The 17,711-nt window shown below is 35.5% G+C and overlaps 1 pseudogene; it reads left to right on the top strand.

Moving 5' to 3' along the window:
• The first annotated feature begins 14,950 nt into the window (after positions 1-14,950).
• LOC126962221 (ankyrin repeat domain-containing protein 30A-like) lies at positions 14,951-16,140 on the top strand (annotated as a pseudogene).
• Positions 16,141-17,711: the final 1,571 nt, after the last annotated feature.

Here is a 17,711-nt window from a genome sequence, read left to right as displayed (position 1 = left end):
TAGACTTGATTAAAATGTCACATTTTTTTTTCTGTCAAAGCCACTGAAAGAGAAGACAAGCCACAGACTGGAAGAAAATATTTGCAAAACATATTTGAATAATGAATTTTCTCCACAATATACCAATATTCTTAAAATTGAATAATAAATAAACAACCCAATTAAAAAGTGAACTAAAGACTGTAACAGGCATCTCACCCAATAAAATATGCAAATAAAAATAATCATATGTAATGATGGTCCATATAATGTTTCCTTATGAAAATGCAGTAATGAACTATCACTGCACATCTATTGGAATGTCCAAAAGCAAGAATATGGTCACCCACTTTAATCACATGGTCCCTATCACATAATTAGAGGATGCTGGGAGTTTCAACTCTGCAAGCTTGGTGTGTAAAGAATGCGACATAGATATGATATATTGACTAGAAGTTATTTATTTATTTATTTATTTAGAGAGTCTGTGTTGCCCAGGCTTAAAATACAGGGGCAGAAATAACCAAATAATAACGGAAATCTAGAAGACCGCGATGTCAAATGCTTTCTAGGATGCGGAACAACAAGGCCTCTCATTCCTTGTTTGTGACAATCACAGATCACTATACCCACAAATCCCCGGAACCAAGTGATCCTCCCAAAATCAATCTCCCAAGTAGCTAGCATGCACCACCATGCCTGGCTGATCTGTTTTAGTTTTGTAGAGACGAAGTCTCCCTGTGTTGTCTAAGCTGGTCTGAAACTCCTGGGACCAAGTGATCCTCCTATCTTGGTCTCCCAAAGTGCAGGAAATACAGACATGAGGCATTGCACCCAGCCTGGAAGTCTTCAAATAGGATGAGTTCAATTTAACTGTTTCTCCATCTGCTCTACTCAGCTGAGTCTCCCTTTCAGCCCAAGGGAGAGAACCGCAGCTCAGCCCCATCCAGGATGACTGCAGATTACCCAGTGTCACCGCCATACTCCAGATGTGGGTGAACGAGGAAGGGACCCTGGGGCCGAGCACGGGGCACACTCAGCAACCTGAAGCCGTCAAACGGGACCAGCTATCCGTGCCCCTGTCTGAGCTTTAGCCTCTACCTGCACTTGGTGAACAGGCAAATATGGTCGAGCAACCCTAAACTCCCTTCTTCCCCTTGGGCCCAGTCAGCGCGGACCAGGAACAGATACTGCTACAGCGTTGACGTCAGTCGGTCCGCCCCATATCTGCACCAGGGCAGGAACCCGCTGCTCAGCACCATCCTGGCGGCTGCACAATGCCCAAAGCCCGCAACCCAGCGCTCCGGGCGCGAGTCAAGAAGTGCACCGCCTAGAGAGGGAGGGCGTGTGCCGCACGGCGACGCTCAGACCCTCTGTGTCCAGCCCTACAGCCTCCGCCGTGGGCTCAGCTGCAGCTGGCGTTTGAACGTGGCAGCAGCTTGGCAACCCCAGAACCTGACCTCGCCACCAGCCGCGGCACACCCCAGGGTCGGACGCCGCCACTGGGCCTAAGTGGTGGGACCTCACCCGCAGGAGGGCGGGAATCTGCCTCAATGCCTCATCCCAGCAGCTGTACGGGGCTCAGAGGTCGCGAGCCTGAGCTGCCAGCGCCGGCCAAGGAAGAGCAGAGCCCAGGGTGGAAGGGCGGGTTCACTCGACTACCCTCAGCTGTCTGGGCCCAGCCCTGCAGCCTCCACCGTGGACTCAGTTGCAGCTCCCGTCTGAACCTGGCACGCGGCAGCAGGGGCTCCAACCCGGACCCTGTCAGCGCCACCAGCAGCGCGGATCCTTGGATAAGAAACGTCCAGGGAGCCTAAGGCAGGGGTGGGTCCCCAGCTGCAGGAGGGCGGGAACCCACGCTCAGCGCCATCCAGGAGGCTGCAGGTGCCCAGCACCGGGGCCCAGATCCTGGATCGTTCTGCTCCAGGGAGGCCCGCCAGCCCGACAGTGCCTCAGCGGCGGGTGCCACCTACACGCGGGGCCCGGGGGAGCGCTGCCAGGGCGCGGGTCTTCTGAGACTGCTGAGCTGCGCATTCGTTGCTGCCTAACGGCGCTGCTCAGCGAATTTCTCCCAGGAGAAGACGAGTGTCCAAGAGCTTCGCCAGACAGCAAGTTTTACTGCTATCGGAGCTTTTTTGCTTGTTTAATTGGAGAAATGAATGCATTTCATGCTTTCTATTGAAAGGTAAAAAAAAAAAAAAAAAAAAAAAAAAAAGGCCCTTCGAAAAGTCTCTACAATCAGATAGAAATGTCCTATTGTGTTCTTTCACCCCAAATCTCACAGGAGTGGCTTAGAGCCCCTTGAGTGCTAGGGGATTGAAGGTTGCTGAATTACATAGATCTTGTGGCCCACGGCAGGTGTCCCCTCCCCTTTGCCTCTTTTTCCAAGCCTCTGATGTCCTTCCCATGTACATGTAAAGCAGGAGTAAGATTGGCTGTCAAATAAGTCATGGTTCAGTTGGGTTTTTGATAACATGCTTATGCTGGAGATGAATGACTGACTGAGACTCCGTTTAGTTGTTTTCCAGGAACAGGTAAATACAGAGCTTCTAGGTTGGTCATGGAGTTTATCTTTTCAGTAGTCTGTGGTTTGATGAGGAGAATATTTAAAGTTTGGAGACTGCCATGAAGCTCTGCAGAAGAAAGATCCGGAAGTGGGAGAAACTTTCACTATATACAGTGGCTCCCACTTCCAGATCTTTCTCTCTGTGTATATATAGTAATTAGAGAAATCCAACTATCAGGACTCAGTTTTTCTAGCAGACTCTCTCCTTGGGTATAAGTACCTACGAGATTTTTAAGGCTTTGCTACTTTATGTAGACCTGAACAAGGAAAGACAAGTACAAAATAAGTAATTAGATTTTATTATTTTTAATGTTTCATTGTTTTGTTGAGAAAAATATTCCCAATAACAAATATACATTTGTATTTTGACATTTGTAGGTTCAGCTTTTCAACATTTCAAATATTTCAGGGGACTCTCTGTAGTGTTTTAGGGTGAAGGGAAGCAATAGGGCGTTCTTAATTGGTTTTTATGCTGAAAAACAAAGAATGTCATTTTCCAATGATACAGATTAGTCTTTGAATCAGAGAAAGATAATCGATAAGAAGCAAGGTAAATGTATCTTTCTCCCTTATTTTAGGTTATCAAATTTGTCCACAGTTTAGATATCAAAAGTTATGTCAGCCATTAAGTAGATTTTCAGTTCACCATTGAGGACAGTTTGTGAGGATGAATTATACTCAGGGTATGCCAGTTATTTTGGCTGTCACTACTTGTTATGGAACTAAGAGTGAGTCTTCATTGAATGTTATAGGTTGAGGAGGTAGAGTCAAAAATAGGTAACTAAAATCTTTTTTTAAAGCAGAGGCATATTTTAATTATACCAAGAAACACGATTTAATATACAGAAGACTGATTTTTCCCCAGATTTTGTTTTTTGTTCTCATTTTTTTGGAGTGAGCACCAAGACATGAACTAGCAGATTTTCTTTTTAAATATATGAATTTGCTTATTTTGTTGTATCTTGTTTCTCTAAAGTCTTTTCAGCAAACTGACTATTGAAAATTCACAGTCTACAAAAGTTAAGGAAGACTTTAATCTTATTACCAATGTAAAATGGTCTCTTGTGAAGTTGATTTTCTCTGTTAGAAACTAGTTCTGTATAGTATTTACTTTTCATGTTTAGCAGTGGTGTAAGTACCATTATTTCATGTTGGTAATAAGAGTTGGTGAGATAAAAACATTTTATAGAAATATGAGTAGTTGATTTAAAAAGTTATTTTTTTACTTTAGTAAATAACAAATGATTGGTAAATACTTTGAGGGTGTGAGTGCCAATAAAAGGAATGGGCTGGAGAATACATAGTGAGAGGAACATTATATTAGAAAAAACTTTTCCACAATACAGAATATATAACATCTGGTAAAGGCTTATTTGGGTAAGAGTACTTACTGTGACTTTTAAAATTATTCTATTGTCTCTTAAAAAAACTCATGCTTAAATTTGTCTTTAATGGATCCAGTTACTTATTATAGTAATCAAGGAATCTCTGTGATACTGTTCAGTTCCAAAACTGTGCCACATAGTATCTAGGGTTTTTTTTTTTTTTTTTTTTTTTTTTTCACACGTATTATTTTGATATAGTATAGTTTTTAGGAGAGAGTTTTTTCTCAGTTTCTCTTCTTGCTTCTTCAATTACACCAAAATAATATTAGAAATTGTGAAATTTTATTTGGTCATGGTGGTGCATGCCTGTAGTTCCATCTACCAAAGAGGCTGATGCAGGAGGATCGCTTGAAGCAAAGAGTTTGAGATCAGTGTGGGCAACATAGCGAGACCTTATCTCTAATTTTATTATTTATTTATTTATTTATTTATTTATTTTGAGATGGAGTCTTGCTCTGTCGCCCAGGCTGGAGTGGTGTCGCAGTCACGGCTCACTACAATCTCCGCCTCCCGGGTTCATGCCATTCTCCTGCCTCAGCCTCCCGAGTAGCTGGGACTACAGGTGCCCGCCACCATGCCCGGCTAATTTTATTTATTTATTTATTTATTTATTTATTTATTTTGTATTTTCAGTAGAGACGAGGTTTCACCGTGTTAGCCAGGATGGTCTCAATCTCCTGACCTCGTGGATCCGCCCGCCTTGGCCTCCCAGAGTGCTGGGATTACGGGCGCGAGCCACTGCGCTCGGTCTATCTCTAATTTTAAAAAATAATGGTAGAAATTTAGAAATGTAAATTCTCTTTCTCAGAGCCTGTATTATTAAGGCATGCCAGTGTGTTTTCCAAATTATTTCATTAAAAGTATATTTTAAACTCTTCATCTAAATGAAGAATGCAGGTTTTACCCCAATAAACAACCAGTTAGAGATTCTTACTAAGCAGAGATTCTTACTAAGCGTATGGTAGGATTTTAATTTAAGAATTTTTAAATTGCAATTTTTAAACATATTGTTCAAAGATTTTTTATCACGTTTGAAAATTTTAAATTTCAGAAGATTTTGTATTGAGTTGTTTAAATAATCGTTTTGAAGCCCTTGCATCGCTACGAGATACTGCAGGTTAAAAAACATAGTTGTGTGCATCCTAGTGTACCCAGAATACAGTCTTGCCTATAAAAAGCATTTTAAGAGGTTTTCAATGTGAATAAACAAGCAGACAAATTAATTTGTATGTAATGAAATGTTACAAGTAAGATAATATGCGTATCTTATAATAAAATCTAATGCATTTTCAAAATATGGCTTACATTTGTATTTTCTTTTAATATTTAGAATGCATAAATTCATGTGAGTTATCTTAAGAAAATATGTCTTAAATAAGAAGGCAATAAATCAGAGATATGTAGTAAATAAGAAAGAAGGTTACACTGTATTTTCTAGTATCCTCCAAGTGGAGTTTAGATTAAAAATGTTTTAATATATTGTAGTCTCAACTCATGTTCTTTTTTTTCTTTTTTCTTTTTCTTTCTTTCTTTTTTTTTTTTTGAGACAGAGTCTCACTCTGTTGCCCAGGCTGGAGTGCAGTGGCATGATCTCGGCTCACTGCAACCTCTGCCTTCTGGGTTCAAGCAATTCTCCTGCCTCATCCTCCTGCGTAGCTGGGACTACGGGCGCGTGCCATCACACCCAGTTAATTTTTGTATTTTTAGTAGAAACAGGGTTTCACCATGTTGGCCAGGATGGTCTCAATTTCTTGACCTCATGATCCGCCAGCCTCGGCCTCCTAAAGTGCTGGGATTACAGGCGTGAGCCACCACACCTGGCTGCAACTCATGTTCTACTAAACATATCATTTCAAGGAATACATTACTCTTTAGAATTCCTATTACCAATACTTTCTTCAGGTGAAAAGTTTATGAAACATTCCTTTTTAAATTTTTTCTCTCTGTAGTAAAAATGTTCTAGCTTTTAGGTATTGACAGAAGACCATGTTTAATTAATTGAGTGTCTTATTATGTAATAATGAAACTAAAAGCCTTATTACACAGGTATTAACAAAATAACTAATTGTAATGTAAATACTGACCAGCATTATAGGAATATATTATGAACAGAAGTCTGTATTTTTTGTATTTCATCACATGTCTTATATAGTAGTTGTTTTTCCTTTTCTTTCATGACTGAAGCTCATACTTGATTGACTGGTTATGTCTCTTGTTTGTTTCTCCCTCCTCCTTCACCTTTTTAAAAATGGTTTACCCCAGACTTTTTTCTCACACAATACATTTCTTCAGTGTCTGCTTTTAGGGCATCTCTGTCTCAATTGTCAGCATATTTATTTACAGGTTTCTATTTAGTTGCTATGTATTACTTTCATTAATCAATCATTGCCCCCCCCATGATTTATTCTTTTTTTCTCTGTTTCATGGAAGAATCAGAATTTATACAATAATTTATACTTCGCTTTTTTCCACACAGAATAGAAACAACCTATACTATTTCAATGCAAACCCAGTTAGATAAGGTACTATTAAAAACTAAACTCTCACATTTTTCCACACAAGAGGTAATTAATACAACTGTAAATTGTGAAGAGATATTTCAAAATATAACATGTAATTTAACTTTTTAAATTTTAATTATTTCTACAATTCTATAATCTATGTAATGGTAAATTTTTGTCCTAGGTTATTTTGGTTAAAAAAAACCTAATGGATACCACCATATTTGTATAATAATAAATTCGATGAAGGAGATGAAAGGAAATTATTCATTGAAGAAGAGAGAGATAAACATAGAGACTACATGAGAGAGTCAAGATGAGACAGACTGTTATAAAAACACAGCAAAAATAGTGGTTTAAATGAGAGCAGGAACTCTCTAGAATAAAAGATGTAATATAAATTATTTAAAATAAAAATTAAGAAAACATAGCCAGGTAATAAAACACTGCTCAGATGTTTTCAAGTGGCTTATAGCTGATTTGAACAAAAAGCTGAAAGAAAATATAAGGATGAGTATAGGTAACAGCAATTTGTTGTACTATTTAAAATACCTAGTAGAGAATAATTTGAAAGTTTCTAGCATAAAGGAAAGATAAATACCTAAGGTGATTAATATCTCAATTATTCTGATTTCATTACGTGAATGTATTAAGTTATAATATATACCCCCAAAACATGTACATTTATATTGTATGAACAAAAAAATTATAAACAAGGAAGGAAAATTTAATTCTCACTTCTTTTAGTAACTTTATGTTTTATATTTAATCTAGTCATACTTATATTAATGTAGACTGCAAAGTGAAATTGGTTTTAGGCCTTGTCAACTTTATTGTGAATTATTAATTTTTGACTCTTTGGTTTCTGGTTTAAGATTTCTAACTTAATGTTTGGCATATTCTTAGGTTATTTAATTTATCTTGATATAATCTTGGTAGCTGTTTTGAATATTTTTGTTAATAGAGTATAAATAAATAAGCATTTTATTTAATCTTGTTATTAAAATTAAATTTTCTGATCATATGAGCAAGGTTCTTAACCTGTATCTCTTAAAAGAGAAAAATCACTTTTAAGCTACAACACTCTCAAAGAAATAAATGTAGAAATTATTAATCTTTAGAAATATTCTGACATTTTGCTCATAATATTTGTATGTAATGGTGTTATATGCACACATCAAATGAGTGTAATTAATCTTTGTGATTTTTTTAAAAGTAAAGTACATATTATTGTAGCATCATATGTAAGGGAAGATTGTTAACAGAGTAAACAAACTTACCATTGGAAGAATATTTTTTTACTCTTAAATATATCTCTTACAATCAGGATGTTTTATATTATTTCCAGGAAGCCTTAACTTTAGTCTTCATAATTATTAAACCTTGCACACATACTTGTTTATTTCTAAAACTCAGAAATCCTGTCGACTTGAATTTTATAGTTTCTTTCTTCACTTCTGTGAATACTGGATCCTGCCTGACAATCATAGATGTATGTAAAAACTATTAAATCTTCAACTTGAATAATTATTGGTTAATTTTCTTTATATGAGATATTTTCTCCAATTTTAAACTACCATCCTATATGGTGTAAATAGGCAATTTCAGCTAATATTATATTGTTTACAGGAACATAAGAAAAGCATGTGAATTATAAAACAGGATTTCACATTACTCTCTCACTTTATAATAGTACTTAAAAATACCTTATAATTCTATAATTAGGTAAGCCTTTCTCTTGTACAATTAAAAATTTCAAAGATAATTTTTATAAAGGTCCTTTTGCAGAATCTTGGTGTTTTAGAATTAAATGTTTTCATTCAATTTAAAGATGCATATTGCAATAATATTTCACAAATATTTACCTATATAAATAAAATTTATTTTCTTGAAACAAATTTGGAAATATATAACTGAGAAACTTAATCCCAGGTTTTTGTCTCTCCTTTGATTTTCTTTTCTTTTTTTTTTTTTTTTTCGAGATGGAGTCTCGCCCTGTCACCCAGGCTGGAGTGCAACGGCTTGATCTCAGCTCACTGCAACCTCCGCCTCCCAGGTTCAAGCGATTGTCCTGCCTCAGCCTCCTGAGTATCTGGGATTATAGGCATGCGCCTCCACACCCAGCTAATTTTTGTATATTTAGTAGAGACGGAGTTTCACCATGTTGCCTAGGCTGGGCTCGAACTCCTGACCTCGTGATCCACCCGCCTCTGCCTCCCAAAGTGCTGGGATTACAGACGTGAGCAATTGCACCCAGCCTGATTTCATTTTCAAAAATTCAAAATTCAACAGTCTGCATAGGTTTGTGTTACTTAATTCTACCCATTTAGCCTGTCTTACAAATATTTATCTTCTTATCACTATGTAATTTTCCTCATGTAGGTCATCTACTCATACTCCAAATGTATTTGTCCAGATATTCCAAGCCCCTGGGTGCCCCAAATCTTATAGGTCTCAAACTGAAAGCATCATTTTTATTCTATTCCTGACTGTTTTCTGACTCTTTGTAATCTACTCTGTCATCCGGCTTCCCCATCCTAGGAAATAACACCTAGGAAGTAGCCATGAAACGCTCAAGCACTTCAACCTGCACTTCAACCTGCCCCACATCCTAAACTTCAACCCTTCTCCATGTCACCCATCCAGTCACACACCTAATTTTGTATTTTCTACCTTCTTATAATTTTCCATATCTTATTACCATAATTAACTCTCTACCTATAATTTTGAAGTACTCCTTTCTAGTTTTGCCCCATCTCCCCATGTTCATCTATCTTTACACCGCTGGAAGGGTCACCTTTCTAAAATATATTTGTAATGATGCAACTCATCTGCATATTGAGTGAATACCCATTACACAAAGGGGTACGTTCACATTCTAGTGTGACACATATCTTATATGGTTTGGCCGCATTTTGTCTCTTCATCTCTTTCCTCTGGCTGTGTTCCAGTTTTACCACATCACTTTGGCACCCCTCAGTTGCCATGTTTTTCATGCCTTATTATTTTGCACATGCTATTGCACCTAGAGTCTTTGTATCCTGACTCTGCACTTTGTCCTGCCAAATATGGCCCCATTATGGCACCTTTTTCTATGCTTTTTAGGTAAAACTGATTGTTCTCTCCTTTGTGCCCTTATGTAGTATATTGACTTAAATTGTAGAACTGGTGAATTATACTTTTCTGTTATTTGTTTTCACATCTCTCTACCATTTCTTGAACATAGGCCAGAATCTATCTTCTGTGTATATTTCCTGCTTCTCCCAGGATAGTGTCTGTGATTTGATAGATACAATGTATGAGTTTTTTTGTTTGTTTGTTTGTGTTTTGTCTTACTGACAAATTGAGTGAATGAGTGAATAAATACAATTTTTTCTGAAGTTCTTTTTTGGTGCTTTTTGGTTTTTGTTTGTAATAGAAGGAAGCAACTGGGCAACAAGAAAATGATATTGGCATTATTGTACGAGCTCCACAAGATCTGACAAGTAATGACAATTTTATTTTTTATACCAAAATAATAGAAATGGTAAGTTAGTATCTCTGAAAATGTTTCTATGCTTAAATGCTATTATTTAGAAAATAATTTTATAGACTGAAATACAATGTCTACCTTAAAAATTACTTTTTGCTATCTTTCATCATACTATCCATTTTCTGAACCTGCTTCGATTCTGAAATTCTATATTTGCTATTACTTTTATTTTTGAAATGTTCATAAATGGAAATAGATTTGTATATGTTTTTACAATTTACAGTAATAAGTGTTCTGATATATGTGTCTGTGAATAACATTTTGTAGATAAGATGCCCACATCAGAGTCAGCACAAAAAGAAGATACGACATCACCTTCAGTTTCTGAGGTACTGTGTATTGTTGTTCTTATTTTAAAACTTAATGAGTAATCTTAAAACATAAAAAGATGACTTTATTCTCTCACCTCTGCATGTGTCCATAAGAAATTATTTACTGACGTTTACCAGAACATACTTTATAATCATGTGCCAACTAGATAACAGCTGCATAGTGCAAGCCTGCTAATTTGCAGGATTAATTTACGAAGCCAGTGTAGAATAGAGCAAAATAAAATAAGGCATGGAAGGCACTAGGAATCTATTTGAGTTCTGAAGTTAAGTTTGTCTAAAAACAAAATAATTTATCTGCATTCATTTATGGGCAAATATATGATTCTGTGTATATCTAGATGTATGAAAGCTTTACCTGGATTCAGGGAGAAAGAGTTTAAACTGTAGTCTTAGTCTTGCTCAACTTGGAACTTGAGAGGATAATGGCTGGGACTTGAAAGTGTTGGTATATTTTGATTATCCAGTATAGATCTGAAGGAACATTTCAGGAGTTGGATAAACATGAGAAATAGGACACCTGTAAAACTATAACAACAACAATTTGGTTGAGTAGTATTTTGATAAGTAGACATTCTTTTCACAAATAAAACTCTTTGAGTCCCTTTGTGGCAGCCATGTTTGCAGCCACATGAGTATCCAATGATAATGATGTATCCCAAGGTCACAACTGTGGATGTGGAAGAGATAGGAAACCTCACCACTTAAGATAGAAGCAGCAGCTGCATAGTGGTAACAGCAATGAGTGGATGTCAAAAGATAAGTCTGTATTTTGGTTCTGTCACTTACTATCTATGGGAACTTGGAAAAAAATCCTTTAACCTAATCAAGTACCAATAACCTTATTTATAAAAACAGTGCTCATATCTACCTCTTAAGTGCATGTGATGAAATAATGTTGTAACAAATGTGAAAACATTTTGTAAACTGGAAAGTCTGTATCCAAATGTAAGACAAAATGATCAAAGTGGCATTTATGTGAAAGCAGTATTGTTAGCACAGGAATGGGGAGTAAGAGCAGGCATGTGGATTTCTAATTTTGGGTAAGGGGTTGGTAACTTTCAGCAGGCTACTACTGCAGATTTTCCATAGAAATATAGCAGTTTGGAAAATTAGACTTTCCTGTTGAGATTTTCAATGTTTTGACCTGGAGTAATTTCTTTCAGAGTAACAACTGTGTGCTAGACAGTGAGTCTCTGAATATCCAAGATGAGGGATTATGCTGTAGTAGTAGGAAGATAATAACAAATGAAAAACACTTATAAATCACTATAACTTTTTCTTAAAAACAAAACAGAGAATGTTCGGTTAGAGAAAATTGAAGAACTTTATAATTAGCATGGGTATTGGAATGGAAGTGGAATTCTATGGTCAGAGTAGATCTTTCTGAGACTGACATTCAGTCTGTCATCTCAAAGATGAGGATTATGCCATACAAAAGTCTAGGAGGAAGACATTCTGAACAGAGAGAACAGTGGACCATATTTGTTCATCATTTTGTTCTTAACAACCTAGAATGACTAGGAAGCAGAAAATGGGGTAACCACCACCATCATCCTCCTCCTCATTATTCTAAGGTGAAGAAAAATCTGCAAACATGTGTCTGGCACATATTAGATGTTTCATGAATATATGTTTTTATTTTTCTCTTTTTATGAAGGCTTGCTCTACTTTTCTGAAGTTATGTCTTAAGGATGAATTGCATACTTTATCTAATGATTGCTTTCATTTAAAAATAACATAAATGTATATTTTCTTTATGAATCTTTCATTTTATTCAAGCAGTTATCAGCAAAAAAGTATCAAAATTATTCTTATTAAGCCTTTGTTTTCCTAAATGAAACAGCTTTTACAGAGTTCTATTCCTACTCTGCATGACATACTCTGAAAATTCTCTTAATGCTATGCATAGTTTTTAACAAAAATTCTGTAATTGTGCATATGTTAAATGTTTAATCATATCGTATTTTGTTTGAAATGCCCCATTATTTTTGGTGAGGACTACAGTGTAAGGCAGATACTTTGAAGTTAATTCCTTTTGAAATATGCACACAAGTGAATTTTTTGTGAATATGATTGATTTTCCATGCTCAGTAACTCGGTCAATAGCCACATGAAGATAAGTGTGATCTACAGAGCGTATGCGAGGTTTTCTCTTGAAATGTTTTGGTTTTCAATATGTAAACAGCCTGAAATCTAACTGCCTTTAAAGTAAGAAAATGTGTTTTAAAAAAGATTTGAAATAAAAATATTGATGCTTGTCATTCTTTTTAAATTGAAATTATTTATTGAGGCAGGCCGTGGTGGCTCATGCTTGTAATCTCAGTATTTTGGGAGGGAAAGGTGGGTGGATCATTTGAGTTCAGGAGTTTGAGACCTGCCTGGCCAACATGGTGAAACCCTGTCTCTATTAAAAATACAAAAAATTTAGCCAGGTGCGGTAGGTAATTAACATATATTTGTTCAGTGTGTGAATTAGTGATTGTTAAAATATGCTGTCCTTTATATCCCAAAAGTACTAATATATTTTATTTCTATCTCCTCCTCAAGACAGATTCAACTAGCCTATCAAAATTCTTGGCTGCAGTTCCTTCTCATGAAAGAGCAAGGGAACTTAAAAAATATCACGGTGAACAACTTACAGCAAAAATGAAACAAATGAAAAAAAAATTTTGTGTACTACAAAAGGAACTATCAGAAGCGAAATAAATAAAATTGCAGTAAGTGAACCAAAAGGTTAAATGGAAGCAAGAGCTCTGCAATGTGAGGTATGACACCCTAGTTTAAAATAAATATTTCAACTATTTATACTAAAATTATGTAGGATACTTTTAGTAATAGCTGACTTACCTTCTGAGGTTTAACTGCAGAAAAAATCTCTGTCTTGTAGAGTGACAAATTCTTTTAAATAATACAAGTTCTTAACATTGAATACTTCTGATAATTAAATGCATATTTATTTAAATCACAATTTTACTGGTTATATAGAAGGCCATTATTTGGAAATCCCATTATTTAGTTAACAAATTAATTTTTTTGATTTTTAATTTTTTGTATTATAAGTGCTGCAAGGCAAAACTGCAGGTAAATATTTTTCTACCTTTCTAATTATTGACTTGGAATAAATTCTTCAATATAAAATATTTGGTTAAATTACAGGAAGTTTTAAAGAGTTCTTTGTTCATTACTTCTAAATTGTTCTCAAGAAAATTTATATTCATTTACAGTTCAACAAAGAGTGTAAAATGGCCATTCCTCTCTCCTCAAGAATCAATTTCCTTTAATTATACACTTTTAACCTTAATGTGCATGGAACACAAAGAAAATACTTGTTTATATTTTTAATCTTTTCCTTTCAGAATTGCGATAACTAAAAGTGCTTATTACAATGTCTCAACTTATCAAACATTTATAAATATTATTCTTAAAATTAACTATTTTTAAAAATAGAATATCTATAGAATATTCTCAGGAAAAGGGAAATGAAAGGGCTTTGGGAAATTGTATCTGTCTAAATATATGCAGCACTAATATTGCGGGAACTGGCCAGCAGCCCACAATGCAATGGGGCTCTTTCTTTGTTCCCAAGCAGATCGGCAGGCCGAGAAATAAAAGACACACACAAGATGGTGAAAGCTGGGTCCAGGGGGGTCACCACTTTCTGGTCCCGTGGTGCCACCAATGCACTGGATATACCAGCATTTATTATTAAGTTTAGTGAGGGCGGGGTAGGTTAGTGAGGGATTTAGGGTCATTTGATTATGAGGTGAGATGGTCACATGGGGATGAAGTAATTCTTTTAACATAACATCAGTATGCAGAAGTACAGTATACAGAGATAAGAATTTACAATATAGTGTGTGCATCAGCAATTTCTAACAGAGCCTTAAAACAGAAACACAGTCTTTCCATAACCTAGGATTAGCAAGATCAGCAGTAACAGTTGCAGCAAAAGCTGGTTGCAAACAATCCATAGAAATAGGACGTGAAGCCAGACAACTGGTTAGACCACAAATTCTCAGAAAGGAGTATGCCTTAACCCTAAACAGGCCTAGAAGAGCCATGGCAAGATAAGGGCATTTATAGCCCTAACTTACCCATATGAACAGGTGCCCCTCATGCATCCATTTATAGGCTCTCCCCAAGAGTCACATTCCATTCCCAGAGCTATGAACATCTGCTCTTCTGGGATAGGAATCTCAGTGATGTGAAATCTCCCTGCCTGTGCATCCATTCATACGCTTTTTGCAGGGGGGAGCACATCATGTGCTGTTGGCTCATTCTGGCAGCCCAACCTGGCATTGTCTTTACACAATTCGACATGCAATTTTGTATTTACAATAACCAGGAGTATTTCATCTTTTGTTCCATAGCAATAGTTTCAGGGGGTCTCCCTACACACTAAGGCTCCTAGTATGGGAGCCTCTTGTACAGATTAGACATCAGGGTGTAAATCAAATTTTTGTATGTAGTCAAAGTGATTAATCTTTTATTTTATGCTTTTGAGTGTCTTGTAATCCAGGGAAAGTTCGTTTCAATTTTGAAGCTCTTAAAAATTCTCTAGTCATTTCTTTTTTACTTTCATGAATTCATTGTCTTCAAATAAATGTTTGAACTTTGGGGAATTTATGCTCTATAGCATTTGAAGTTTTGATTCAATGGTTCTTCAACTGATACCTACTTACGGAAACCCTTTCAGTGTATAAATGTACAAATTATTCTTTAATTTAAGAGGAACCATGATATGCCATTTTATTGAGTGCTAGCTAAAAATTTATTTTGTTTTATTTAGGTTTCTCATGCTTATGAAAATCAAAATGATCTCTTACATGAAAATGGTATGTTGAAAAAGGAAATTGCCATGCTAAAACTGCAAATGGACATACTAAAACATCAGCACCAGGAGAAGGAAAATAAATACTTTGAGGACATTAAGATTTTAAGGGAAAAGAATGCTGAACTTCAAATGACCCTAAAACTGAAAGAGGAAACATTAACAAAAAGGGCATCTCATATAGTGGGCAGCTTAAAGTTCTAATGACTGAGAACACAATGCTCACTTCTAAATTGAAGGAAAAACAAGACAAAGAAATATTGGAGAGAGAAACTGAATCACACCATTCTAGACTGGCTTCTGCTATACAAGATCAAGATCAAAGTGTGACATCAAGAAAAAACCAAGAACTTACTTTCCACAGTGCTCATTTGCAAGGAAAAATGAATGTTGATGTGAATAATATAATATATAATAATGAGAAGCTTCATCAACCACTTTCTGAAGCTCAAAGGGAATCCAAAAGCCTAAAAATTAATCTCAATTATGCAGGAGATGCTCTAAGAGAAAATACATAGGTTTTAGAACATGCACAAGGAGACCTAAGTGAAACACAGTGTCAAATGAAGAAAGCTGAACACATGTATCAAAACAAATGAGATAATGTGAACAAATACACTGAACAGCAGGAGTCTGGAGCAGAAAGTATTTCAACTACAAAGCAAAAATATGTGGCTTCCACAGCAATTCGTTCAGGTGCATAAGAAAGCTGATAACAAAAGCAAGTAACAATATTCATTGTTTTGAAAGGAAAAAGCAACATCACCTCCTAAAAGAGAAAAATGAGGAGACATTTAATGACTGTAACCATTTAAAAGAATATATATACCAATATGAAAAACAGAAAGCTGAAAGAGAAGTACCAAAAATATATATATATTTTTCAACTTTCCTGAAAGAAAATGTGAAGTCATATTTGGCCTTAGATAAATGCTGAATCTAGTTGAATATAGATGATAAATGTATTTGCTATGTCAGCTTAGAAACATGGCTTATTTCCACCAAATGCAAGTTAAAGCTAAGAGATATTTTACTTTGAGACATTGTGTCACTCATGAAATTTTAAGAATTTAAGTTAAAGGTTTTTAATAGATTAACATTCTTTGTGGCCACATTTTATGACCACCATGAAGCAGATAAATGGGAATGCCCATATCAGCAATGAGTATTTTGAAATTAAGATTCAATTCAACAATTTACTTTGACAGTTAATTCTAATTTTTCCAGAGGAACTGAAGTGTATTTGAAGTACATTTTGAAGTGTACATTTCTGTATCTTGTAATACTACTTTTTAAAGTAGGTTTTTATATATTTCAGTTGGTAGAATTTTATATGTCAATTTCACTTAAATCTAAACATATTTGAATCTCATATGTATTGTTATAACAACTTAATTTTTTAAAGGCATCTGCATTTTATTAAATAATAGCTTAGGACAAATGTAGTGAATTTTAACAATATCAAATTTGACTTAATCATCCCACTGGTATTTATAATTTACTTTGAATATTGTTACAAATAATTTGCTCATAATTTCTATTTCAAGGCTCAGCTCAAAGACTGTCATGTGGGTAGAACTTTGTCCCAGAGAAAGATCACTGTAGCCATCTGTGATTAGCTTTGCATTGGATCCCCATTTTTCAATTCATGGGGAGTGGCAGGGTTCATGTATAGTACAAAAGAAGTGAGTAGAGGAGAGAAACATAGCAGCTGAGGTCAGAAGGGATGTGGAGACCAGGTTACCTAGGGCCTCTAAAGCCTTTGAAACAAAAATACTTTTATTCTGAGATAGAAACCTGTTGGAAAAATTTCAGCAGGTGATTGAATATGTGAGGAACTTTGATGTTGATTTGTACTTCAACAAAAAAGAAGGAAAGCATTCCACGGCAAAGAATTTACCACCGCTAGTCCTGCCCACATATTTTCTTGAGACTTCAGTAGGTTGTGAAGCATTACAGATTCATTAGGGGACAAATGACTAGGGGGACGAATCTGGTGTCTAGTAAAAGAGTACCAGTTTGGCAGGAAGATAATACCTTCTTGTGTCCTTAAGTGGATTCAGTAATAAGCAGGAATGTGTACACATAAAGAAAATAAGCTGAACCAATATATTTGGGGATATTTTCGAAAGTAAATATTGTTAATTTGATAAGATGATTTACAAAATCAATAACAAACATGTCAGATCACTGTGTGACAACTTCAAAAAAATTGGCTGATCTCAATAAACAATGTGTGTCTGAGGATTCACTAGAGGCTACATCACATTACCACATTAATCTCAAAGTTGAGATATAGGATTTAATGAAGAAATGATTTCGAATCGAAAGTGAAGTATGTATTAAAGGTAACATGCCAACAGTGAATCTACAGCTGGTGAAATAATACAAATTGTTTTATGATACTAATTTCCATGGGAAGACTTCTTTTATATGTTCATTGTAATTAGTTTTATTACAATTTTATTATCTTTATAATGTGCTTATTTTTAAAATTGTAGCTATCATTCTGCAATGTTTTTCTTATAATTAAATGTTTTTTCTCATAATATCTACCCTCAAGAAGGTTAAGAATTATACATCAT

This window comes from Macaca thibetana, chromosome 9 (genome assembly GCF_024542745.1).
Source record: "Macaca thibetana thibetana isolate TM-01 chromosome 9, ASM2454274v1, whole genome shotgun sequence".
In the NCBI taxonomy this organism is placed as follows: domain Eukaryota; kingdom Metazoa; phylum Chordata; class Mammalia; order Primates; family Cercopithecidae; genus Macaca; species Macaca thibetana.
The sequence above is the reverse complement of the archived record's forward strand: the minus strand, read 5'-3'. Positions and strand labels throughout refer to the sequence as shown.